General features: G+C 48.4%; 1 pseudogene; it reads right to left on the bottom strand.

The window, feature by feature from the left end:
• Positions 1–431: 431 nt before the first annotated feature.
• LOC144115504 (uncharacterized) lies at positions 432–23,418 on the bottom strand (annotated as a pseudogene).
• Between the last annotated feature and the right edge of the window lie 4,533 nt (positions 23,419–27,951).

A 27,951-nucleotide genomic window follows, 5' to 3' on the forward strand; every position in this document is an offset into this window, starting at 1 on the left:
AATTGCTCCCCTTGCGTCCTCGCCATCGTCCTCTGGCCCCTCTACCGACGTCGTCCATGTATGCCGCCTCAAACCTTATCATGACGCTCCTACGCCACCACTCTAACGCCGAGACGGCGTTTCATCAGCCGGGGGTCCTGCAGCGGGTAGACGACGACGACGACATTGAGCAAGTGAACGAGTGGACGAGGAAGAAGACGAGAACTCATCTCTGGCTGTGTTCTGAGTGCCGCCCGTAGCTGTTCATTCGTTTTTGTAAATAACTGTAAATATATTCTTTCCCGCAACAATATATTCCGCTGCAGCTAAGCGGCACCCTTCCTGTGCCGGGAGCAAAATACGGTCGGTGCAAAAAGGAAACTTGGTTGGCAATACACACTTCTTTGCCACATAACCAGCAATGTGGCATATAAGCCTAGAGTCACTCCTCCTCACGGTGTAGGGATGGTCCACAGGTTCGCCTGAAGCAGATGAAGGTGCCGGATTGTCTGTGTAAGATTTGACAATGTCCACCAGTTTCTGTTTTGCAGTTTTTTCTTGGTCTTCAACGCTGAGGAAAGAACTGATAGTATCTCCGTTGATGTTGGCACCTGTAACACTTCGGAACAGGTTGTAAAATGATAAGCAGTTAAATGTGAGCAGAAACGGCTGTGGCGTTGGGTGCGCATTGAAGCCTGACGACATCCTTACTATGCCGAAAAAATTCTCAATCTTGTCTTGGCTGAGCCGGGATGTCAGAACATAGCTGAATCCAACCACCTTGTACAGGTAGCCGAGCAGCTCAAGTGTAACAGTAAGAGTTACCCTTAGCCCCTCTGCAGAGGACACACTTAGGAACGGCTGCTTGTCGGCATGAGCCTCCCATAGATTTAGAAAAACAAGCATTTCTTTTATGACTTCCACGTTAGTAGAGTCTGGGCCTAGAGATTCTGCGGCATATCTGCTAGTCATTACAGCTATCAAAGATTTCATTCGCATAAAAAAATTCTCTGTAGCTTGAATTTTGCCACACTGTCTCTCAAGCTGAGTGCAGTACAAAAAAAAATGTCTGCAGTGGACTGTGTCCGAATAGCTGAAAGGCATAACTCGCTCTCATTTTCTCAAAATTGTTGGGAGCTAAGTGAACAGTGGTGATACTTGGCATAGCTTTCAAGGTTATCGAATTGCTGTCCAGTTTGAAGGCTTCTTTCACAAACTCTTATGAAACTAGCCCTTCAGGAGTGTTCAGCGAGGTTGTCAAAAGTCGGTTGCGAACGGTTTTCACGAGATGAGTAAAATCAGAAAGGAAGTAAAGAAAGCGGCTGCTGTCAACAGGGTGCACAGTTTTGCAGACCACTTCCTTCGAATAAGCATACATGTTGAATTTGCGCCACATCACTCTGTTCCATGAAGCTCCATCACAGGTTAAGTAGTCCACGAATAGGCCAGCCTTCTCTGCCAAAACTGTAGCCTCCAGCATGATTTTGGCTAATAGGTCACCTCTGACATTCTCATCACTACTGAATGTTCCAAGCACCTGGATCCAGCTGCCCACAGGTGGCAAAAACAAGACGACAAGTCCGTGATTGCAGGGCAGTGATTCTTGGCCCTTAGGCGTGTACTGCGCCAAATCTACAAAGCCTTCAATCTTGCCTTCAATGCTCACAGTCAAGTGCTCAGAAAGCTTCATTTCGTCAATGACGACACCTCCATGCCGGTGGATATTGTCAAGTTGGGCTACATTGGTTTTCAACACGCTCAGCATCTTTTCATTGAAGCCATAACCAGTTCTGTAGCGAGCAGTGTACTGGCGTATTGTGGTTACGCTTGGAAGTGCAAGGATGTTTTGCTTCCTCATGTACTGATACAACTTTGGGCTTCTTATCTTGAGAAAAATGCACTCCAGCATCCATTCATTGTCGTATCGCATTCCACATAAACTCTTCCTTTTTGCTGCTTCAAAGCACTGTTTGACGGCAAGCTGCTGTTTTGGAGGTAGTGATTCTATCTTTGCTGCTAATTCTTCTTTAGTACTAGCAGAAGACTCATTTTCCAGTCTCTGAATGTGTTCTTTAAGGCTTCCTAGCCTCAACAAGAGCCTCTTGTTTCTGCGCTTGCATACCTTCAGCTTCCGCTCGGCACTTTCACAGGTGTTAAGCCCAGGATACATGGAGCGTTTTTTGGGCTATTTTCGCCCGACGGCACGCATTTGAAGCCCGGCCTCGAAAAAAACGCCCGCCGCCGCCGATCTGGCCCCGCCAGATATTGACGCGCGGCGTTCGGAGAGACCGGAAGCGGCAGCTGGAGCAAGCCAATAGCAGCGCAGAAAGCCCGCTCTTCCGGTTTGGCCGCCTCCGCCGCCGCCGCCGCCGCCAACATGGCCGCCATGGCCGACGATCTCTGCTGTGTTTATTGCACGAAAATGTTGTTATCGTGAAAATAAACGCTTCACGAGACATGAAATGTCACTTTTTTTGGAGAACAGGACCGAATCTTGGATCGAAATGCCCGCTTTTCCTCCCTGAAGCGAAGGTGCCGAAGAAAACCGCAGCCGATGGTAGCCACGGCTGAGCGGGCGTCGAAAGGTACGCGACCGCATGCATTCGAGCACGCAAAACCACGTATATATCTATGCACGCGTGCTGCAATCAGTACAGTGGTGTCTAAATGAACAATTTCGTTATTCTGAATAAGGAGTCAGCGTCGCTGCTCTCAAAGAGCTCCTCGCTCAATGATATTTGCCACTTGTTGATAACATTGCTTTCGCGCTGAGAGATACGCGGCGGCGGGCTGCCGCTTTTTCGCTCCATGTATCTCCGGCCGGGCGTCGCGCCGCCGCGACGTTTTCTGCCACGCGAACATCGTCGGAAAAAACGTCGCATGTATCCCGGGCTTTAGGCGCTGTTTTCCTACGCTTCTTCAATCGCGACTGCCGCGTGAGAAGGTTCTTCCTTAAATACTTGCAGCTGATGCAGGGCGTCCCCCCCCCCTCCCCCCCTTCTCCTTTGCGCTTCCTAGGCACTTAATGCTGGAAACAGACCCACACTTGAACTGTAGTTGGCCTTGTAAGTTTTTAGTCAGGTTGCTCTACAAGGAATCGCGATGAGCAGCTGCTCCTTTGCACAAGTGCAGTGCGCACGCTTGACCCAGGACGGTTTCCACATCCCGCATTGTAACTACTGCCGCCTCTCCTACGAGCTTCCGGAGCACAAACATTCTCGAGTTGAAAACACCATCGCTGTTTACAGTGAAAAACACTGCCTTTTCTACGCTGACGTCCCCTGTGCCGGCGTTCAGGGAGCAAGACGTAAAACACGCATCGTCAGCGTTACGTAGCTCATGAAACGTCCAGTACTTTTCAGGCAGTCTCGCTTCTTTCGAGGAGGCAACTGTTACAACGGCGCCTTCGCTTTTCGTGCGGCTCGTCCAAGACATCAGGCTCGTCTGCAGTAGACAGTCGAGGCTTTTTCTTGGGCACGACATCCTCTACAGATTTCCTGTTCCTTTCATTTCTTTTAGCAGGCAAGCGCTTGCTTAAATATGAGGCAACGTTCTGTAAATAGTTGGAACGCCTTCCGGTGTGAGGGTCGGGATCCCGCGTGGAATTCGCACTTCCGTGCCGTTATATAATGAACATAGTCCCTGATGATGAAATGCTTCTCGAAATGCAACTCACAAACAGCACAATCAGGTGTGAGTCTCCTGTCGTCTCTGCGAAGGTTGCGTTCCCACATGCTTCTCTCCGGGTCGGCGGGTGCTTTGAATAGCGAGAGTTTGGCCGTTTGCTTGATCCGGGAGTATCCTGTATTGCACCCCGGTGCGACACCATTGTTCGGGCGTTGCTTCTGGGCCATTCGGGCGCTGTAGTAGCGAACACACACACACACACACACACACACACACACACACACACACACACACACACACACACACACACACACACACACACACACACACACACACACACACACACACACACGCACGCACGCGCACGCACGCACGCACACACACACACACACACACACACACACACACACGCGCGCGCGCGCGCACGCACGCACAAAACGAGAAACACCGCCTAACAAGCACAGCGGGCGTCCACTCCCACGTGCCGAACGGCGATCACATTCAAGATTGGTCGACTGCAGCGCCGCCGCTCCGTTCGCCACCAGCGGAGTCAGGCTCCTCAATGCGCCTCCGCCTCCGCCCGCTGCACTGCCCCTTCTAGGCCACTGTAGCGTCGGGTCGAGTCAGGGGGTTGGGTTTCGCGAGGTCGCCTCAACTGGACGACTGTGTGTGTACATGAACTCGATTTTAGCGAGTCAAGACCGGCGCAACTGCAGCAACGCGAAGCGTCGAGCAGCGCAATGTGAGCGAGCAACGGCAGCCTCCAAGATAGCGGCACGCCACCGCTGTCTCGGAGGCGTGACTGCGCAAGCGAAAAACAGGTTCGCATTTATCGTCTGCCCTCCCACTCACCCGACTTTTCAACTCGATAGCGGTTACAAGCACCTGTCGGCAGGGTTGAGGTGAGTTAACCTACCCCTTGCGGCGGAGTTGACTGGACCCAACCCCTCAACTACAGTGCTCCAGAACCTTGTACGTTAACACCCAGGCCCGACACGGCGGCGCATGAACCCAGTAACCCTTTTTATACCCAATAACTCAACCCTGCCCTGTCGGGTTCATGCAAACGTCGCTTTTGTTATCTGGCTGAGGGTACTTTGTATAGTTAGCGCAGGGAGGAGGAGGGGCTCCTAAAAACCTGTTTCCATTCAACGCGAAAGTCTACTTGCCTTTCTAGATCTATCCCTCCCTGGCGGATTGGCACGACGCGTTTTCTTGGTTTGCATGTGTGTGATACGCCAGAAAGTCGATACGATGCGCTACTGTCGCATTCATGTAAACGCAGCTTATGGCGCCTAATCTTCGGCGCTGGGAGAGCGAAATGGGCGCATGAAGTGCGAATTCGTTTGATCTTTTTATTTTAAATAATAAGTTTTGTTTGCACGCTATTTCAGCAATTATTTCCGCACTGACATCTGGACATCATGAGGAATCCGTTGAACCAGATACTACGATTTCCTCTAAGAACTTCTGGAATGGGCCTTTTTCCCATAACGTCCTGCGCAAGCGAGCAGCCTCCTAGCCACCGTTTCCAATGTGCATGCATAGCAAAATGACTGACAAGTTACATGCCTACGCGTTCTTCCACGAACGACGCGTCCTCGACGAACGACGCGACAGACGACGGTACAATAATTAGGTGCAGTGTTAGTACCTCCCATGCCCGCGCAGATGCGCACGTGGTCTCCGCACGCACCGGCCTCAAGCGAGAACACCGCGCTGAGTTCTCAAGCCTCCTTCAGACAGGGATTATGTGCAGCACATACAACACACTGCACGGCAGACGTGTCCACAGACCGCTCACGCATACCTGCTCTGGGCAGGCGAAGTCAGCCGAAGTCAACTGCTCTTAACTGTGCCCAATTCTAAGCTCAAGAGGCTGTTCTAAGGGATTGATAATGGCCACTCCGCCTTGCATTCTTTTTCCGCGGGGCAAATCTGTACTTGTGGCTCTTTCCAGCCATTACCCTTCCTGGAGGAACGAACTCGATCTCTTCAAAAACACTATCGAATTCCCACGCCGCGAAAAATATTGATAGCCGCGACATGCGTCCAATATGTGTTCATGCAAACTCAAGGCCACTTCACTGTCAAGGAAAACTCATTATTAGTACTTAGACACCGTTAAAAAAGTTATGAAGGCACTTAAGCCTGCTTATGTGCAGGAATGCGAAAGAACGCGGGTTTTCCCACGATGGCAGTACACGTTGTAATTTTTTTCTGGTGTTATTTTGTAGTGAAAGCTACTTTACCCTAGCCAGAGTGATTTCACCCGTATTGGCCATATGATCATACTGCGCAAAAGTGCGTTTCGCCACAGGATGGATGAATGGAAAACCGTGGAGGATTCGCTGGGACGACTGCGACGAGCCGAGTTGGGGGGGCCGCTTTTCCACAGCTGGCATGACGTCACGTAGAGCGAGCGCCTCCCCCAGGCAGCGGCGCGTGGAGGATTCGCTGGGACGATCGCGACGAGCCGAGTTGGGGGGGCCGCTTTTCCACAGCTGGCATGACGCCACGTACAGCGAGCGCTCCTCGCGGCAGCGGCGCGAAGCTGCAGCATGAAGGATTCGCTGGGACGATCGCGACGAGTCGAGTTGGGGCCCCGCTTTTCTACAGCTGGTATGACGTCACACATAGGTCACGCTAAAGTTCAATGGTGGATTCTCCGGGTCGACGGCCAAGAGCGGAAACCTCGAGCAGTATTGCTTTCGCAATAAAAATTGGAGGGGACACTTAAGCTCAAACTCAAGGGTGCGACGAGATAGCGTAATGGGTTAATTCTCATATATGCAGAAGGTCATTCTCTACTATACTTTCACAGATCCCACGGAGTCCTCATACCGCTCCTGGCGCAGTCACTGCACTGCGATGGCGGGTGCTCCCAGCGGCGGGCCTTATGCGACCAAGGTTGCTCTTCCCGAGCGACCAATCATTAATTTAACTGTCACCTACCATGGTGGGCAGTTTACTCACTATCCAGTGGGCAGGCTGTGATAACGCCACAAGGTCACGTGATCTAGGTGGTCCACCTGCCTCCTAACCTGCCAGAGGCACTCCCGTGAGTTTTCTCTCAAAACGCCGATACCGAATTTTCTACAGAACGGGACCTTTAAAGGGACCGAGAAAGGGGGTCTCAATAGAGGCGCGATATCTCTGGGATGTTAAAAGACGACGGTTCATAATTATCCCCCAGCAAGAATTTTTTTTGAAGCGATGTTTATGCCTCAGGGCATAAAAAGCTATGAAGTGAGAGATGAGTAAGATGGTTAAATAAATGAAAAAAGGTGGGCTGATTTGATGAAATCAAGAAGTGAACGATGATATGGACCCTGTGTCCAGGCAATATAGAAATCCGGATTGTCCGGTGAGAGTCCCACTGCCGCCAGGTGCCGAATTCTCGCCGGCTTCAGCGCCGGGCAGTCCCACATCAAGTGGTGGCCAGCAAGAATTATTCCAATGCATTTTGTGGAAGCTGAGTTATATGCAGAGAAAATTTGAACTTCTGCGTCTTCGCGCCTTTCCCTCTCTCGCACGCCAAAGCGGCGGCGCTCCTCCGCCGGCCCCACTCACTCGGCACCTCCCCTACCTCCGCCGGCTGGGGCGCGCGCGGAGTGGCCGCGGTAGCGCGTGACGTCTGAAAGAATTTGGCGCTGTGAACCAATGATTACCCCCGGCTGCTGACGTCATTTGCAAGACGTGACGTCGTATGCCAGGTTTTCGCGCAAAAGCCCGGCACCGCGCGTCGTCGCGAGGTGCGAAAGCGGGAATTTAAAAAAAATTATTGTAAATTTCCCGCTCGCTTCTGAGGTCTCGTACGCGGCATGAACGCTCGGTGGCCTCTACTCTTCATAGTGCAAACATTTTAAAGTCAAGCTCAAACACCCCTTCCTGTGCCCCTTAAACCCTATCGCCTTAAAACGCGTCTTAGCTGACGCTAAACAGGCACTCATCGTCTCAGGAGCGAGCGCGGGAGCACACGTGCGTAACATTGGCTCAGGCCATGGAAGACGTGTGATAAGCGACCACATCTAGCAGCGATCACCCGCCTGGTAAACACTTAATTGATAGCCGCTTTTCTGACGTCTCGTTTAACCGCCGCTTCTCTCTAATTATCCCTGCTTGCTCCGATGCGGCCAGTATACTGGATTTTATATCACTTTATCCAGAAGTATGTTCGGTGACGATTCCCGCTAATCGAAACGGCCTAATTGTTTAATAAGCAATGCTCGATTTCAGGTCACTGTTGTCTAAACTACACTCGTGGGCCATTTGCATTCGCTAAAACTTGTTAATACTGCACACACAAACCCTACGAGCCCGCTAGTCCTAGTCGTCGCGAGAAGGGGTTGTCTTCGATTAAAATTAAAGAATTTGGCCAGCGTTTATCGCTGGTGAGTGTTGAAGTGCTCGCATGGAAAATATCACCGCTAGTCTAGCTTATTTTCAATGCGGATAAGGTAAAGACAAGCTCAGAGATATTCACGCCGTCACCTCACCAAGGATGAAGTTATCGCTCAGCCGCCGATCATCCGAGGACATGAAGGGCGACCGTCCGCAGGCCTGTTGTGTGGGTGTCGTTGGCCTGAAACATCATGTCACACTACAACCATGTTCGGCTTTTGGTCGTGCTGGCGTTGTTGTAGGGTCTGGTGTGACCGCTGCTACCACCGACGTCGTCGTCGCGTCGTTGTACACACTGAAAACGAGCAAACGGGCAAAAATGAAACTCGATGGCTGCCAAAGCATCGCCGAGTGGCGCTGCTGCTCTAATGCGCAGCGCCATCTGTGGAATAAATGTAAAAACTGGGGCGTTGACCGATGCACACGCTGCTTTCGCCGCGCGCTTTCTTGCACGTGTACGCGCTCGCGCTGTCGCAGTCTGCACTGCGGCTTCAAGAAGATTGGTTACATTGACTCGCACTTACGCAAAGCGAACTAAAGGGGAGAAACTCATTAGTTACGTCTACTCTGTCGAGCGAACGATTCATGACGACGAGGAACGTTTGATCGTGAAGTGCGTTTTTCAAGGCAGCAATCACATTGTGGATGTACCTCGAGGTACATCCACTATTTAATTATATGCCTAAAATATGGAAACCACTATCAGCGTTGTGAAATGAAACAGCGCACTCGTTGATTGCTGCATGAGACGCATATATGTTCTGTTCTATATATATATATATATATATATATATATATATATATATATATATATATATATATATATATATATATATATATATATATATATGTGTGTGTGTGTGTGTGTGTGTGTGTGTGTGTGTGTGTGTGTGTGTGTGTGTGTGTGTGTGTGTGTGTGTGTGTGTGAAGGAAGTCAACAGTCACCGAAGCCAAGGTGCACAGAATGTTTCTATTCTTTTTCAATTTGTAGTGCCAACCAATTGGTTTAAAGAAAATTACTTATAAAGCAGCAGAAAAAACAACATTGCCGCTGGTGGGATCCGAACCCACGACCTCCGGATATCGCGTCCGGTGCTGTACCAACTGAGCTACGGCGACGGCTGTTCAATCTGCTGCTTTCGTGGGTATTTATGTTTTGCCAGTAAGCGAATCTTGATAGTGTTCACCAGCGCCACCCTCGTCCATAGCGGCAAACGTAGCACGTCCTGTAATACCTCGAGTGTGACGTAGAACGTCATTTAACGGCGAGGGCGGAAGCTGTGCGAGAACCCTCTTATGCTACCTATGGCATCAAGACTGCCAGAATCGAGACCCTCGTTAAGCTATTAGCAGACGAGGAAATGAAATTAGGGGCTCGTTTGACAAACACATGAAGGAAGCCAACAGTCACCGAAACGAAGGTGCATAGGGGAATGTTTGTATTGTTTTCATTTATAGTTCCAATCAATTCGAGAATAATACTTCGATAAATCGCTTAAAGAAAATTACTTATAAAGCAGCAGAAAAAACAACCATGCCGCCGGTGAGATCCGAACCCATGACCTCCGAATATCGCGTCCGGTGCTCTACCAACTGAGCTACGGCGACGGCTGTCCAATCTGCTGCTTTCGTGGGTATTCATGTTTTACGTGTAAGCGAATGATGAGAGTGTTCACCAGCGCCACCCTCGTCCATAGCGGTGGACGTAGCACGCCCTCTAATACCGCGAGTGTGACGTAAACGTCATCTAACGGCGAGAGCGGAAAATGCGAGAACCCTCTTATGCTACCTATGGCATCAAGACACTCTAAAGATTCGCTTACACGCAAAACATAAATACCCACGAGAGCAGCAGATTGGACAGCCGTCGCCGTAGCTCAGTTGGTAGAGCACCGGACGCTACATTCGGCCGAAGTCAACATCGATGCAGGCTAACTGGCTGTCTAAAAATGTCGGAGCTGATGTACGCGGATGAGCGAGTAGAGCTCTTCGCGGGCGTCGGACTGTACCCGGTGTATAGGAAAGGAAAAATGTGAGTAATTCCTTTAAGTTAATTGGTACGCAAATTAGTGGCTAATTAATCTTCGTGGACGTGCTATTTATTCCTAGCAGTGAATCACGCAGGGGAGAATCGTGCGGTTGAGAGCTTTGCTACAGCAGCGGACGCTGTAGGTCTGTTTATAATGTGATGATGCCGGATCTTAATTAGCGCCTTGATTTTAGGGATTAATACTCGTCGCTGTCGTTGGGTTCCTCGACGGGCGTTAAGACGGCAAGCGTAACGGTTAACAAATGTATTTTTCTGTTGCTGTATTAGCATGGCTCAACTCTTTCGCGTACATTCTTTTTTTATCTCCATACAGCTTCAGAACAAACACACCGCCATGTTGCGAATTTATTTTAGTCTTTGCAGGGTTAAAGCTCGCTGCTGTTTTTAGGTTTCTCGCCGTCGCCGAGTACCACGTACGGCAAACAGCAATTGCAGGCATGTTTTCCTGTTGCAGTGTATAGTAGCCGTATCACCTTTCGCGCTTATTAATTTTGTGTTTACAGTCTTTCGTATTCTTTCTTATGCTTACAGCACCATCTGGACGAGCACGTTCGAGGAGCATGTACAGTTTAGCATCAATAATAAAAGAATGATCGCATGTCTTTAGCGTCGTCTTCGGAGAGCGGCCTCGTCTGCTACAAATAGACTGACCGATATAGGCGCAGCCACCAGTCCGACTTACGCGCAAAGTTACTATCATACACCGTGAGGCCGAATCTATGCAGCGAAAGAATCTTCTGTTTCTTGTGTTCATTAGGTTCGAATAATTGAACTATATATGAAGAAGGAAAGGCAAACTTGTTTAAATATTTTATTGTACAGTTCTTTTACGGCGCTTTCTTGGTTAAACTGCGCCATTTTAAAAACAACTAATTCATCGAGCTCTTGAGGAGAAATTTATTTTAAATGTTAAACGCTTCCACTGAAAGAGAAAAAACCTTGCTGCAAAAAGTGTTCCATTTATGGGTTCTTAAAGCAGATATGCTCTTTTTCTCGCTGACTCCAACATTTCAGAGACCATTTTCCCGGAAAAAAGTGCATCCTCATGATAAAGTAAAACTTGATCACTTTAGCAGTGACTTCTTTGCAGTGAACATCACAACCGACTGCAGGCACAGAGTACTCTTCAAGCCCGTCTAGTACGTCTCAGAACAGGTCGTCAAATACAAAGCGTTTCTCGGGCTTTGTGAACAATGCTCTCCATCTACTTTATGACTGTGTGCAGCCTTAGCGACGGCTCTCGAAGGCATCCTGGCTTGAAGGACCTCAGGTCAGTCAAGTGCCCCTGGACAACATCACTTGGGCTGGCGTGTTCAGGAGCAGCCGTCAGCGTGACCTGGCGCAATCCTTACAATGCATTGCTTTAGTTCTTATGCACATATCCTAAGTAATAGACGACCATTTCTTCTGGCCCGGCTCTTTCATATCCATGGTCGCCCAGGTCATCACTTTCACCCGAAAGATAGCCGATACTAAGAAGCTTCTTACACAGAGTTTCTTCCGCAGCATTACTGAGCTCCGCAGCAGCCTTTGCCTTTTCTCCGAGGCTGTCATGCAGCGACACGAGGACACTTTCAGCGGCTCCAGAGCAGTTCCCTTTCACTGCATTCTTCACAGGAGTGAACAGGGACAAAAGCCTATAAATCTGGCTGAACTGTATGATCGTGGCATGGTCATCATCGGCGTGAAAAGAGCGAACATTGCCAAAGAATCTCTGAAGAAAAAGGAAGAAAGCAGGCGAAAAGTTTGTTAGTAATTGCACCCGTTTACAGCTAATTTTTTTTCTTTAGAACAGGCTGCCGCTTATACGCTGCTACTTCAAGAAAATTGCGCTCTTTAGAACAGGCTGCCGCTTACCCAGTGAACATTAAAACTCCTATGCACGTCTTACGGGCGTTCAGAATGTCCGCAGAATGTCGAAGCTAGGGAGTTTCAGTGCCCATTGGGTTATACTCTGCTACTTGAAGGAAATTGAGCTATGTTCAGAATTTCATCATTATGCACGCGTGTTACCTCCAAGGGATCTTGGTTCAGCTTGGCCGTCAGGTAATAAGGCACACCTGCTTTCTGCAGCTCATCAGTTATGTCTAAACCCGACAGCAAGGTGACTCGTAGCGATTCTGTCGTTTGCTGTGGAGCAAATAGGAGCATGCTTTGATGTTGGTGGTTGTGCTCTGTTTGATCAAGTAGATGGAGGAAGTCCCTGATGACCTGCCCGAAGAATACAATGATTACTGAGTCAAACAAACCCTTGAAAAGAAAAAGTGTATATCACGACGAAAAACAACTCCGAGCCTTCCGACTGACGTCACATTAAGGAAAAGTGCCTGAATCTTTGGCGAGTTTACTCGGATCCCTTCCGCCGGGTGTTTTGTGTTCAGTGCATCAAAAAGATCGTTCATTCTTCTCGCGAAGGCCTCTGTTCCCTCCGTCTGAACCAGTCCTTCAACACCCTCTGCACTGTAGACCGGCAAGCCAATGGCAGTGCTCCGACTGAAGAGCCGCAGGGAAAGTAGTGTTTGATGACACCACTCCCAACACTGAACGCGTTAAAGTGTATGTTCCCCTTGTAGCTAACCTGCACAGCAAGACACATGTTCATTCTCTGCAGGTTCGTCGGTTGCACATGAGCTGCCGTCAGTTTATAGACGACCTTTAGGTGCTTCTTCCTCTCCGTCTCGAAAGCAGTTGATAGTGGCTAAAGTCAATATTGTAGTCTCCAGCCTGGAAGTATAGCTGAAGAAATAAGTCGCAAATACAGATTTTCATCTCATTACCTTAAAAAAGCAGTGACTCCAAATTTTATCGTTAGTTACTTGTTTGGTGTGATGTGCTGCATATGCTGCACATTAGAAAACATGGACAACCGCGTGGATTGCGCCAACAAGATGCTGTTTCGGTTTTCGTCTTCAACAGGCGAACAGCGGCTGTGATGTAACAGACGCGTTGAGATCCAGGCATAAAAAAACTGCAGTATCGTCGTTACCTTCGTCTATTAATTCACATCAACTTTTACGAAAGCCTGCTCAAGAGTTGTAATCCCAAAAAAAGGAATAAGCAGCGATTATATCGCAGTTTTTGCATGACTCACGTGACCAAAAATCGTCTGCTTGTTCAGCTGTTTAAACGAAACCGAAACAGCATGAGAGAAGGCAAGGATGTTTTCTGTCCCGTTTGTTGTTCATGTTGTACCTGCAAGGGTTGGAGACCAAGCTAGAGGGGAGCGGACTAGGCTTCAACCTATCTATTTCAAGCAAGGGGAATGGATTAAACAGACATTACCGGGACTAATATACGCGGACGACATTGTGATAATGGCTGACAACAAGGAAGACCTGCAGAAGTTGTTAGACATATGCAGTACAGATGGAGATAGATTAGGCTTCAAGTATAGTAAGGAAAAATCTGCAGTCATGATATTTAATGAAGAGGGCGGCGAACATAGAATACAGGAGTTCGTGCTAAAAGTAGTGAATGAGTGCAAGTATCTTGGGGTGTGGATGAATAACAGTGCTGAGTATCTGACAGAGCATGAAAAATATGTAATGAATAAAGCTAGTAGGAATGCAGCTGTCATGAAAAATAAGGCACTGTGGAATTACAATAGGTATGAGGTGGTAAGAGGGATCTGGAAAGGGGTGATGGTCCCTAGCCTGACCTTCGGTAATGCGGTCCTGTGTATGAGGCCAGATGTTCAAGCAAGGCTAGAAATTAAACAACGTGGAGTAGGGAGGTTAGCTTTGGGAGCACATGGCAATACACCAAATCAGGGGGTACAGGGTGATATGGGATGGGCGTCTTTCGAGAGCAGAGAGGCTAGCAGTAAGATAACATTTGAGGAACGATTGAGAAAGATGGAGGAAAAGCAGTGGGCTAGGAAAGTTTTCAGATACCTGTATATAAAGAATGTTGGCACGAAATGGAGAAAGCGACCTAGAAAATTGACAAGCAAATATCTGAACAGCAGTAAGGGGGAAAATCAGCAATTATCGGTTAAGAAAAAGGTTAAAGAAACAGAGAGAGCTCTGTGGAAAACAGGGATGCTGACGAAATCGGCACTGGGAACATACCGGACCTTTAAACAGGAAATTGTCAAAGAAAATATCTATGATAATTGTAGGGGAAGCTCTTTGTTGTTTGAGGCCAGGACTGGAGTTTTGCGGACTAAGACGTATAGAGTCAGGTACCATGAGATAGACACTTTGTGCATTGCGTGCGGAGAGGAGGAGGAAACGGCTGAACACTTGATACTTTTCTGTAAAGGGCTTCACCCTACAGTGGAAAGCAGCGGGGCTGACTTACCCAAGGCATTGGGGTTTAGGGATACTGAAGGGAAAGTGGATTTTAAGAGGTTAGAAGTAACCAAGCGAAGGTTATCTGATTGGTGGCTAAAAGCAAGACAGGAGTAAAATTTCACAAGACATGGCTAGGTGGCTTGAGCCACCGCCCGATTTAAAGGGTTCAGCCGTATCCATCCATCCATCCATCCATCCATCCATCCATCCATCCATCCATCCATCCATCCATCCATCCATCCATCCATCCATCCATCCATCCATCCATCCATCCATCCATCCATCCATCCATCCATCCATCATCCATCCATCCATCCATCCATCCATCCATCCATCCATCCATCCATCCATCCATCCATCCAGAGACAGGCCGTGACTGAGCGTCCGGTTAACGCGTCGAGTGCCACGAGGCGGCGCTGGCGATGTGGTCGCTGCTGGCGCCACCATACCAGCGCACGGAGCCCATAGCGACCTTTACCACGAAAGGAGCTGCACCTGAAAATATTTTGGCGCAACTTGTGTTGGAGGCAGTTATCCAACTACACAAGTATGGAGCGACTGTCATATCGGTGGTCAGCGATATGGTGCTGGAAACGATCGTTCAATGTGGCAGCACATGGGAATCAGTGGCAACATTGCATCCTCTCGTCACAAGATTCAACATCCTTGTATACCTGAGGGGAAGCACCTTCATTTTATGTGTGACATTCCTCACGTCGTCAAATGTGAGCGAAACCATCTGCTGAAGCACAGATATGGCCAGGTATGCATGAAGTAACACACTTCCATTGAAGGGGCCATGTCAGCCTATTTTCACGCATACCCTGCTGTTACATTCAGGCGCCCACCCGTTTGTGTTGGCAGCGTGGTCAGCAACGCTCACTTGCTAGAAACCAGCACTAAGCTTCTTCGGTATGGTTCCGAGCCACGCGATAAGAATCGCTCCCACGTTCGAGACCCGAGTACCGAGAGCGCTGCCCAGGTGGATTCCGGGAACCAAGCAAGGGGAGCGAGTGCCCGCTGAACGCCGCCGCAGCGACCGTCGAGCACCTGACAGCACCGTGCGGCTACACTGGATAGACTCTTGGCGAAGCGGAGAGGCCGCCGCAGGGATCGAGCGGCAGTTAATCCCCAATGGCCCTGACTAAGCTGAGGGAACTAATGTGGCCTCATTCCCAGAATAAGGCAGCTAGTTGGCGGTCGTCGTCCGCTAATCTTCGCAGGCATGGCAAATGACGAAGCGACTCCTTTTGGCTACTAGACCCGACCGTGCGTTCTTGTCCGGGGCGTCGACTGAGATCTAAAGGACAGGTGTCGGCGGTGCATGGAATCTTTCGGCTGGCTACGAGATCACCCCCCTCCGCTGTCGACGTGGACACAAGGGCATACTCCCCTCTCCCTGGCTCGACACGTGACGAGGGCGTATCCCTACGTATGTTGGTGCGTGTTTGTGCGTGATAATACAAGATAGGCCACTCCCACCATGGCGGAGACGTCCTCAACCTGGGGAATCTGGGGAACAAGAACTGTATAAAACTGAACAGCGAGTGCAGTGAAAATCGTGCTCTTCTGTGCTCCCATGTAATGCTCAGTCGTGTTCCCTTTTGGGTGCTCCCATTGTGTGCTCTATTTAGGGATCATGCTCCCTTTTAAGGCTCCTTAAGCCTTTTAAGATCCTCTCTTCGGAGAGAAGTTCCTTTTGATCTTGGACAATGTAAAAATATGTAAATAAACCCCAAAGTCTTCTTCCTCCCATCATCCAACTCCTTTAACTCGTCGGCAGTCCTGTCCTGGTGGTGGTGGCGGTGTTCGGAGCAAGCGTTGTTCCTGCCCCGTGGTCCCGTCGGGAGCTACTCCGAGCCCGACATCCAACACTGCTTATCGCATTTAATTCTCAACTTGTTAAATTAAAATTCCGCCAAGTTTCAGTTGATTCTGTGCGGTAAATATTTTTAAAACGAATTTTTTCCGTTTCATCTGCGAACTGCTTGCTGGTCTGGCAACCACTGATCGCTGACGTCAAAGGGGCATACCCGCCCCGCGTCGTCTGCTGCGCGCTGTTAAAGGGGCCCCGAAACACATTTTAAGTGCATTGTTTTGCCCGTTGGTTGCATAGAAGGAGTTATAGTGATGCTATTAGCATCGGTCGTACCACGTATACTCCTGTTTTTAATATTTTAATTAGCTCGCAAAAACAAATTCAATACAGTGGCGGTTTTTAGCAGCGGATATGACATCACTTTGAGCCATCTTGATGATTGGACAGAGTAAATATACTGCAAATTGCGTTAATAACTAGAGATACGTTTTGTCAAGTTTTGTGTTCTATATTACATTAAGAAAACCAACTTGTTTGCCCTTGATAAAAGCACTGTAAAGCAAGTAAAACAAAAATACACCACTAGAGGCTCTGGCTACTTTTTGCATCGACGGACTTTGCACCTCTGTAAACATCCTACGACCCAGCACTAAACACTTATGGCTACTGTCTATGTATCTGAGAGCGGCTTTGCGGTATCGATCCGATCGAGCCATTGCACTCTATAAGCGTTCGTTTCAATCACAAGGAGGGATGCGTTCGTTTCACATTTAGCAGGCAGTGCACATCGTCAGCTTGTGGAGGATCTCCGGACGGTGGTGCCAGATGGCGCCACGCTCCCGTCAACAGCGCGCGCTCCTTGCTCGCCATGGCTACAGTGCTCTAGAATATGGGTAGTGGGTTCAGGGAGCGGCCAGCGGTGAGGCGACTTGTGTCGACGATACCAGATGGCGCCACCAGAGCATGGGCTGTATGAAATGCGGCGCGCCGCGCCGTGGATGCGCGCTGTGCATAGAATCGTCGGAGAAATAAGCAAGGCTCTGTCTTTTAAAACAGGTCCTACAATTAGGTGAAGCTGTACACATATATTGTCGGCGAATCAAGAAAATTAGATGTAGTAGTAGCCAACAGCCGATAGCGCGGTGGTGCGGACGAGCGGCCCCGTTAATGCTTCGCAACGCTGATCGTGCTCTTTTGCAGGTACGGCTCCCATATTTCAACGTTAGTGCATACTAGTATTATCGCCGCCCATAGGAAAGACTGAGTACAGGGAGAGGAGCAAACATTCTATCGATCATCGGGGTTATCCAGCGGCCAACTCGAAGCTGTCGGCAAACGTGGCCGAGTGTACTCCAGCTTGAGCCATCGGAAGTGTTTTAGTAGAGGGGCGGGGCAACAAGAAATTGGAATTAAAAAAAACGCTTCACTTAGAGACCGCTGTGTGTACAGCGTACTATATGTGAATGCGATAATTTTAAGTGTGGTATGCATGCCTCTGTTTTGTAAAAAGGAAAGGAACGCCGACCAAAGGTTGTTGTTAAAAAAGAAGACGCTCTGGCTTCCCTATGGAAGCCTTGATAACTCTGATCAAGGCTTCCGTAGGGAAGCCGAAACGTCTTTTTTTCTAACAACCTTTGGTCGGCGTTCCTTTCCTTTTTACATGAATCTTCTACCTGACCGGACGAGTTTTCGTCGAACTTTAGATTTCATGCCCCTGTTTTAATTGTTGTTTTGATGCATGCATTTTTTTCATCAAAACGAAGGGTCAATTGCCGCCGATGTATAAACGCTGATGAATGCAAGCCAAGATAAAATAATTTTTATAAAACAAAGCACTCCTTTATTGCAGCGCTCCAACTATGTATGCACAGTGTGAGACATATTCTTGAATTTCTCAAAGGAATGCCATGTTTTCTTGTTTGCGCGACTATGAGCACTTGCCCATCTTAGCATGAAGCTTCTTTTTCCTGCGAGCTTCTCGCGACTCATTGATTGATTTAACATAAAAATGCAGCCTTGTCAAAACATAAAACTTGAGAATGCTGACTGTGAGCGCTTCTGAGTGCTGGCTGCACGCTACACCACATGAAATCTGAGATTTTCCCAGCACCATAACATCTACTATGCTGTTACTGCACAGCTTTTCCTGACTAAAAAAAGTTGTGAAAAGGTTTTCCAGCCTCCTCACCATCAAAAAAAGCACACGAGACGGGTAGAGCAACCCTCCTTTGTCACAAATTGCAGTAAACTCACTGCCCTGGCTTTGAAGGAACATCCAGCTTAGAAAAATCGTCTGGCACAGATGCTTCGTCAACTTCACAAGGGTCTTGGTCGTTCGCCAACACGCTACTCTCAGTGTCAATGCCCGGACACCTCGATTCCTTGTTAACGTCGGAAGCATTACTTTGTGGTCTTTTCGCTTCATTAGGATATGTACTTGTGCTTTTCCTCTTTCTAGGTGGTCTCTGTAGCGGTGTTTTCTTTGACAGATAGCTCGGCGCGTTCGGCAGCAAAGTTGGCACCGCATCGGGTAAAAGTTCCGGCTTTCCACGCGGGATGCGGACTTCTTTGCCGTCAATGATGTGTATAAAGTCCCTCACAATGCATGATGGCTCGAAATGTAGCTCACACACACAGCAGGTTTCGTCCAAAACCTTATCTTTTCGATGAAGGTTGCGTTCCCACTGCTTCCGTCGGTTCTCATCCTTTGGCACAGCGAAGAGCGACGGCTGATCGCCTTTCGTCCACTGGTATCCCGTTTTGCAGCCGGGAGCAAAACAATGCCGTTGACGCCGACGATTCGGCATGACCGTAGTCTTAACGCCGCGAACTCACAAAGAGGAAAAATGCACCGCACAAAAAAGCAACAAACAGCTGCAGGCAGCTTGGCAGGACTGCTAGCCGCGCGCGCGGGCGCGCCGAGCCTACAGCCCACGCTACAACAGCGCAACCGCTTACATCCGGGACCTGTCGACACTCGCCGCCTCACCGCATCGCATGGAGCGTGCCGGCTCCTGAACCCACTACCCATATTCTAGAGCACTGTACCATGGCCAACCAGCGCTTACCAGCGCGCTAGTAGGGCACCTAGAAATACTTGCTAGTCTGCCGTCCGCCGGCTGCGGCGGGGGCTGCTGATGAATGACCGCCGCGGTGGCGCTGCGAGCAACCGGTGTGCCATGCCAGCCACGGCGTCTGCGGTAGACGCGCGCGTTTCGCCCCGCGAAACGAATTCCCTGCGCGTTTTCAGGTTACTTACGCATGCGATTGCACTGATTTTTTAATTTAAGCTTAGCCGCGGTTTTTCAATGCGCAGTTCAGTCATCGGCGTAGCGACGCAAACGATTTATTTTTTTTCTTGCGAACAAATTTTGTGCGTGTACTCCAGAGTCGAAGGCGGAACGAGCCCACTTATTTTTACACCCTATTCTCCTTTCTCAATACTGCTGCCATGCCGTATCATATACCGTTTTCTGAGGAATTTAAATAAAAATATCCTTGCATCAAGAACATTGCCGAAGATTCTAAACCACATGACCGTGTGTGCGTGCAACAGAGCTCTATTGACAGCGGCATTTTCATTCATGCTATTGATCCGATCTCAACTTCTACGGACTCTAAAGCTAGAAAGACTGAACACTGGAAACTTTTAGATGCAGACACAATTAAAACATGTAAGATGAGAACCTGAGTCCTGTAAATCATGTGCTTTAGGCAAACTGCAGGAACGCATTCATTATAGTGCTTATGCAACCGAGTTACAGAAGTAATGAACACAAGCATGTATTGTAAGTAGTTCTTCGAATCCCATGCTTGGTAAAATGGCATTATTAGCCCATGCTATGTAGGTCACACGTAATGTCAGGGAAAAGATACCCAAGGATCAGTAGCTGTTATTTTATTAGTGAATATGTGCCATCTGAGAATGTACGTCCTAGCCCGAAATGAATGCTCTATTAAAACGGAAGTTCGTTGCGTTGTTACCTGCATCAAAATTAGCATTTTATAATTCTAAAATTGCAATTATAATTGGCTTGTGGTTACGTTAACGTTAAACTTAAATTAGAAAAACAGTCATTTCTAAGACCAGGCAGGAGCGACACTGAACTCAATTATAAGGTCTGCATTAATTAATTAGCTGTGAAAACCAAAGCTTTGAGAAGCGAGTATAAGAAGAACCAGTAACAGTATGATTTGGTTTGGTTTGGTTTATGGAGGTTTAACGTCCCAATGCGACTCAGGCTATGAAAGACGCCGTAGTGAAGAGGCTCCGGGAATTTCGACCACCTGTGGTTCTTTAACGTGCACTGACATAGCACAGTACACGGGCCTCTAGAATTTCGCCTCCATCGAAATTCGACCGCCGCGGCTGGGATCGAACCCGCGTCTTTCGGGCCAGCAGCCGAGCGCCATAACCACTCAGCCACCGCGGCGGCTCCAGTAACAGTATGGGTTGGCCATTATAATTAATGGCGTTACCAATTTAAGTGAACTTGAACAAAGAATAAGCCCTGACACCATGGGTAGAAAATCGCGCACTATAAGGCGATTTGCATCAATGCATCATGGATGCATGAATGGCCTTCATTTTGAAAATAGTGGGCGTCGTACTCCCATGAAGCTGATGCTACATATCCGCCCGTTCCTTCAGCCATGAAATGTGCAACTGTGGAAGGGTAGCTATCAAATCGCCTAGTAGCGTTATATATATTATAAGAACGCCTGGAGAGCATGATATTTAAATAACATTATAAAATTTTCCCGAATAAAACTACAATCAGAACGGTGCATGGTGAATTATTGCATAGCAAAAAAAAAAAATCAAGGGTTCGGTGTTTTGTGTTGTGAACCTCAACGAGTGAGCGAAACAGTAAAAGGCACTTGCGGACTCATCGTTCAGGCGCTATCCTGTTTCGTCTGGAAGATGTTCCACCTGACCTTCTTAAAAAAAAATAATGAAACAAAACCCCGGAAAAACCAAGATTGGCAGTTGCCTTTTTTTTCAAATAGAACAAACTTGCAGCCAAAAGTTGGTTATTGTTTTACCATTCCAAGGGCTGCCCAGGATATCCTACGGTGATGGCGTAAGTCGAAGGGGCAGTTAATAATTTTTGGGCATTGTTCCTCTTCAAGACAAAACAAAAAGGACAAATTGCGCCATTGAGACAGCGATATATTGGCTTCGAATAACGCAACGCAAAGATTACACCGCTTAGGTGCTTGTGAGCGAACAATGATTGATTGATTGAAAACTTTGTTTCCACCAATATACGAGGGTCCCCTACTCCCCTACTCAGGTGCACAGGCCCGAGCAGGGGGCCGAGACTCCGCAACTAAAAGCGCGCAAGAATACATTGATTTTTCGCGGCCTCAGCCGCCAGGCGGATGGCTTCTTTTTGGTCTTCAGGGTTTGCGCTTTGAAGGAGGGACTCCCAAGCTTCTGCGTCTAGGATGTTGACCATAGCCCCAGGTGAAAAGGGTCTAGTGTGCCTCTCTGTCCGCAATGTTTACATTTATCGTGGTCTCTGTCATCGATCTTGAGGGGGTGTAGCCATACGGGGTTGGGGTAGTTTCCAGCCTGCAGCCTTCGAAGGCTTTTGGCCTCTGCGTTGTTTAGTTGTGTGTGGTGTTGGGAATATTTTCCTGCTGGGCTTGTAATATTCGCAGATGTCGTTGTATGTGTTTAGCGTTTCCTCGTGTTCTGGGTTGTCGAGCCTTTCTGCGCTCGTCCGGTAGTAGATATCTCGGGCGAACAAAATCAATTCCTCCAGGAACAAAAAGGAGCGCCGGGCAAATTTCGAGGTAGCGGCCGCCATCCCTTGCCTCCCGTGCGCCGTCGGCACTGAAACACCACTGATTTCCCTTTGAAAGGTTAAAAAGAATTATCCATTCGTTTTGTGCATCTTCATTGGCAGCGAAGCGGTGATGCATTAAAAAAACGGGATACTTATGTGATAACGCCATAACAAAGAGCGCGACTGCCCTGTCGGCCCCTCGTAGCCGCGCGTACCGACGACGCCCTGTTTCTGCTCCAAGAGTCTACGCCAGCGCCGCGCCACGGCAACCGTTTCTAAAGCCTCACAGGGAGAGCGCCGCTTTTGCCACTACAAAGCCTTTTAGAACGGACATCTGCCTAGGAGGCTATCTGCTCGGATGGATGGACGGAAGATAGAAGCGTCCTCTTTGAAACGGGGTGTTGGCAGTTGCCACCATTCCCGGCTTTTTTAAAATTTTTGTTCAACAGTGTTGTAAATTGTTATTAAAATCCGCCATTTTCTTTAAATACTTATTCCTACACTTCTAACCTTATGCCACCTCTCTGCTTTTGAGCCACCAATTGACACTTCTAGGTTGTATACGTAGGAAATTGCTACTGATCCGGAGTTCCCGGGTTTGAACCCGACCGCGGCGGCTGCGTTTTTATGGAGGCAAAACGCTAAGGCGCCCCTGTGCTGTGCGATGTCAGTGCACGTTAAAGATCCCCAGCGGTCGAAATTATTCCGGAGCCCTCCACTACGGCACCTCTTTCTCCCTTTCTTCTTTCACTCCCTCCTTTATCCCTTCCCTTACGGCGCGGTTCAGGTGTCCGCCGATATATGAGACAGATACTGCGCCATTTCCTTTTCCCCAAAACCAATTATTATTATTATTATTAGGTTGTATACGTACCTATGAAAGATAAGAGGCCTACCCATGATTTCATCGTGAGAGAGAGAGAATCAACTTTACTGAAATCCTGCAGTCGGTATGGCTACCCTAACATGGGTGCCGAGTTACCGCGACGCGGCCTGGACGTCGTCACGTCAGAGCCTTTAAGACTGCATCCGGGTGCTATCCGCAGGTATCGTGAGGCTTGCGCCCTCCCCCGCTGAGTTCCCCGGTCGCTGTCTATCGATGGCCGCCGCGGCCTGCTGGACGGCCTGAAGTTGGGTGTCGTAGTCTCAACTCCGTGCTGCAGCTTCAAACTGCGGCGGGATCGTTGTCATCGCACTGGCCTCACACGGATAAAGTTCACAGTTCCACAGGATATGGGCCGCAGTGTCCCGCTCCTTCGCGCATAATCTGCACTCGTCACTCTTATACACCTCTGCGCATATATGCTTAGCAATCACTGGAGTCAGTAACGAGCCGGTCTGTAACTGTCTGTAGATCACTGCCTCCGACCGGGTGAGACCCGGGTGTGGTGGCGGCATAGTCCTCCTTCGTAAACGATACCATTTTACAACGTCGTTGTAGGTGGTCATGGGGTCCTAGCTTGCTGATATCGAAGGGCTGCCATCCCGAGGGCCCGGCACTCGTAGCCGCCGCGCGGTTCGCCAGTCCTCGCGCGGCAGCGTTGGCCGTCTCGTTGGGGTTTGCGTTCCCTTTACACGAAACACTGGGACCCATATGGGCCGGGAACCACTTGATCGACACTGCACCATCACTCACCCACGCCCCGCGAAGGACACGCGCCGCAACGCTGCACACATTGTTTCGAGCACAGTTCATCACTGCTGTCCGAGATTTAATTGTGGTGGTGATTTAATCGTGCTCTTGTAAGGCATGCGTAATGTGCATGGCCAGGCTCACTCTAATGAAAACCCTTTCACCGACGCGTCAGTTGTCTGTCTTAGAACGTGCTTCTGACAATCACGTGCTACCAGCGCCTCCTTTGGCTTGATCCGATCTCGCTTGATCTGCTCCCGAGCATTCGCGATACACTTGACGACAGTTTGCACGTTTGCAGTTGGTGCGAGACGTTGCGGAATCACATTAAGAAAACACCGTGGATACAGTATGCACGTTATCATACTCATACCACTTCCTGTATTCAAGCAACTTGCTCTCGAATGTTGTTGTTGCTGTTGTTGACCTTACAAAAGATGGCATATTCCCACACTGGGGGATCGGCCAAGAATCGGGAGGTGTACACTACTGCGCCTAAACATACAAAGTGAGCCGTTATTTTTCTTTCTACCGAACATAATCTAAACTAAGCGATGCCTCCTTGACCAAATTTTTGCTCAATTTATTACAACTGGAGCTGTGCTGTAGTGTCTCTATTTGCAGGAAGGAGCTGCAGGAACCGAATATGGCGATGCCGCCGAGCGACGTGCATAGAGTAATATTTGTAATATGTAGAAATTCTACCGTCGCGGGCTTTACTTCGGAATATATAGTGAACTAGAATATATTCATTATATTTCGTAATGACAGCGCAATGTCTGAACGACGTCACGGGAAAAGATGAGGAAGCGTTGTGAAATAGGTAATCCCCTGTCGTTGCGTTATACAATCTGCCAGCGTATACGTACCCTACTTCTACTCCTTTTTTGCCCCTCTAAACGCTCCTGTTTCCAGCAATTCCCCGCCTGTGCCTTGGCCACTCCCTCATAGTGGGCATGTGCCATCTTTATTTGAGGCCAACCAACCAACCAATCTCAAACCTAACGTACAAGGACGAGAACTGCGAGAAGCCTGCGCTTGCACCCAGATCGGATGATCTTCCGACTGCTTCAACACCGCTCGAGCTCCAAGTAAATTCCAACCCGGTCGACGTCCCCAGCCGAACCTTCCGAACTGTCGAGGGAAAGCATTCAATTTTGGCGGGCTTCTTGTGGTGTATGTACGAGGTTGAGGACCGGTTCTATTACTGCCACCTTTAAAGCAGATAATAGATTAAAGAGGTTTTTGCAGCCTGGGCGCATCTAATTCTGGCGGGCTGTTTCGGCTCGGCATTTCTCTCGGTGCGCAGTTGCTTGTCTTGACGCTGGCAGGCGGCGGCGGTCCCGCCATCTTTGCTGCCTCCACGGTGCATTTGCACGCCTGAAACGGCGCGCACTCTCTTCAAAATTCATGCATCAAGCCTGATTCATGATGTGGAGATTCCTTATCGTGGTGCTAATTTTGGAGGCGCCTGTGTTCGCACGTAATCATTACCGCAACTCTGCCGTGTTTCAGCTATGGATCCCTTGTCGCACGTCTGGCTTCTCCGCTGCACGGCAGCCATTGCTTGTGCCTTCGTGCGCTCGCCCTGCTCTTCGCACCCCCGCTATGCGTGAGTACCCTGCGGACCTCCTATCGTCGCCCGGTACTCGTCCTGCAGCGGTCTTCGTGAGAACCTTCGCGTGCCTGCAGCCGTATCCGCGTCGCTGCGTTTGTCCTTTGTGCAGTTTCCTTGCTGCACGACGGATATCGCGCGTTCATCCCTTCGCGCCACTGCTGCACGGTGGTAACCAACTGATCCTTTGTCTCTACCTCCCCGCCATGCAGCGACCATCGAGCGCGCACACTTCGCACCATCGCTGTGTAGTGGTTCTTCGGCGATCTTCCCTTGCTCGCACGACGTTCCCACCGTGCTGCGTCCGCGCGCCTCTGTGCTGCTGTCCGACCTCAGGAAACTGTGGCCACCTCTACGTACGCCTCGTCGCTGACATGCCCTCCTCTGGAGCTGCAACAGCTCAAAAGGTCAATGGCTGCAATGGCTCAAAAAGTCTAGGTAGTGACCACAAACGCATCAAGTTGAGTTTCAGCAGAAAATCAATGTAGTACTGAAGTGAGATGAACAATCAGAAGGAAACTTTTTCTCAGAAAAGCAATTGGAAGCAGCAGCCAGACAGAATGAGAAAGTAATTTTCGAGGATAATGAAACAGAATGGACTTACACCAAATCAACTCGATTACTTGCGCTAGAGCTAGCTAAGGTGCGAGTCAAAAGGAAAAAGAAGACGCAAACCCAAGAGTTGGTGGGATGAGGAGGCCAAGAAGGCCATAGAGAAACGTCAGGAAGCATCTAGGGAACACAGATATTCCAAGAAGAGGGGGGAATCAGAAGATGAAGTAGACAGAAAATGGAATACCTTCATAAAGTGTAGAAAGGAAGCATCGTATTTGATCAATGAGAAAATTAGAAGGGTGTCTAGTGGATGACAAAAGTAAATAAAAAGGATAGAAAAGCAGCTCAGCAATTTTGGAAACATCTCAACTCCATCAATAATAAGACTAGGCTAGATCAAAGGTTTATTCTGATAGATCAGGGTATTCGGCTAAAAGCCCGGGGATGAAGCAATGAAACATATAGGAACAAGGATGACAGAAAAATTTAAAGAAAGAAACGTTGCACATAATTTATCGAAGGAGGATAGACCGGTTACTGCAATTGCATCACTTGAGCAAAGAGAGTGGGAAAGGGCAGAGAAGAAGGTTCCTAGTGGCACACCAACAGGACCAGATGGTATTCCGATTATGTTAATAAAGAAGCTAGGACCAAATCCAAGCAAACATTAATACAGGTAGTGAATAAAATGATAGTAGATGGGAAAGTCCCCGATGAATGCCAGTTCAGTAGAATGAACATGATATATAAGGGAAAGGGGGACAAAGCTGAGGTAAGTAACTACCGTCCCATAACAGTGACATCTGTGGTTTACAGGGTGGTGATGCAGATTATAAAGGACAAATTGCAGGCTTGGGTGGAGAACGAGGGGGCGCTAGGGGAGCTACAAAATGGGTTCCGAAAACAAAGGATGTTGGAGGACAATCTGTTTTGATTGACGCAGTGTATGGAGATTGCTGAAAAGGAACACAGGTCCCTATGGCTAGCATTTCTGGATATTAGGGGAGCCCACGACAACGTTATTGAAGAGTATTTGTGAGGCATACTGGGCACATTGAATGTGGAAGATAGAGTAATTAATTTTTAATATATATATATATATATATATATATATATATATATATATATATATATATATATATATATATATATATATATATATATATAAAGGAAAGGTAAGAGTGCTTATCAAAAGAAAAAAATGTATCTGGGCCTATAGAAATACAGCGGGGGCTTAGGCAAGGATTTCCTGTCTCCTTTGTTGTTCATGTTGTACCTACAAGGGTTAGAGACCAAACTAGAAGAGCGGACTGGGCTTCAACCTTTCTTTTTTCAAACAAGGCGAATGGATTAAACAGTCATTACCAGGACTAAAGTACGCAGATGATATAGTGCTAATGGCTGACAATAAGGAACATTTGCAGAAGTTGATAGACATCCGAGGTACAAAGGGAGATAGATTAGGTTTCAAGTTTAGTAAAGAAAAATCTTCAGTCATGATGTTTAATGATGAGGGCGGCCAGCACAGAATACAGTAGTTCACACTAGAAGTAGTGGATCCTGGGGTGTGAATAAATAAGGGTGCGGCGTATTTGACAAAGCATGAAAAATATGTAATGACTAAAGCTAGTAGGAATGCAGCTGTCATGAAAAACATGGCACTGTGGAATTACGAAGGTACGAAGTGGTAAGAGGGATCTGGAAAGGGGTGATGGTTCTTAGTCTGACCTTCAGCAATGCGGTCCTGTGCATGAGACCAGATGTTCAAGCAAGGTTAGAAATCAAACAACGCGGCGTAGGGAGGCTAGCTTTGGGAGCACATGACAATGACCGAAATCAGGGGTTACAGGGTGATATGGGATGGGCGTCGTTCGAGAGCAGAGAAGCTAGCAGTAAGATAGCATCTGAGGAGCTATTGAGAAAAGTGGGGGAATGCAGTGGGCTCGGAAAATTTTCAGGTGCCTGTAAATGAGAAATGTGGACACAAAATGGAGAAAGCGAACTAGAAAATTGACAAGCAAATATCTGGACAGCATTTGGGGGGGGGGGGGGGGCAAATCAGGAACTATCGGTTACGAAAAAAGGTTAAAGAAACAGAGAGCTCTATGGAAAACAGATGCTGACGAAATCGGCACTGGGAACATATAGGATCTTTAAGCAGGAAATTGCCAAAGAAAAT

Source organism: Amblyomma americanum, chromosome 1 (genome assembly GCF_052857255.1).
Source record: "Amblyomma americanum isolate KBUSLIRL-KWMA chromosome 1, ASM5285725v1, whole genome shotgun sequence".
In the NCBI taxonomy this organism is placed as follows: Eukaryota; Metazoa; Arthropoda; class Arachnida; order Ixodida; family Ixodidae; genus Amblyomma; species Amblyomma americanum.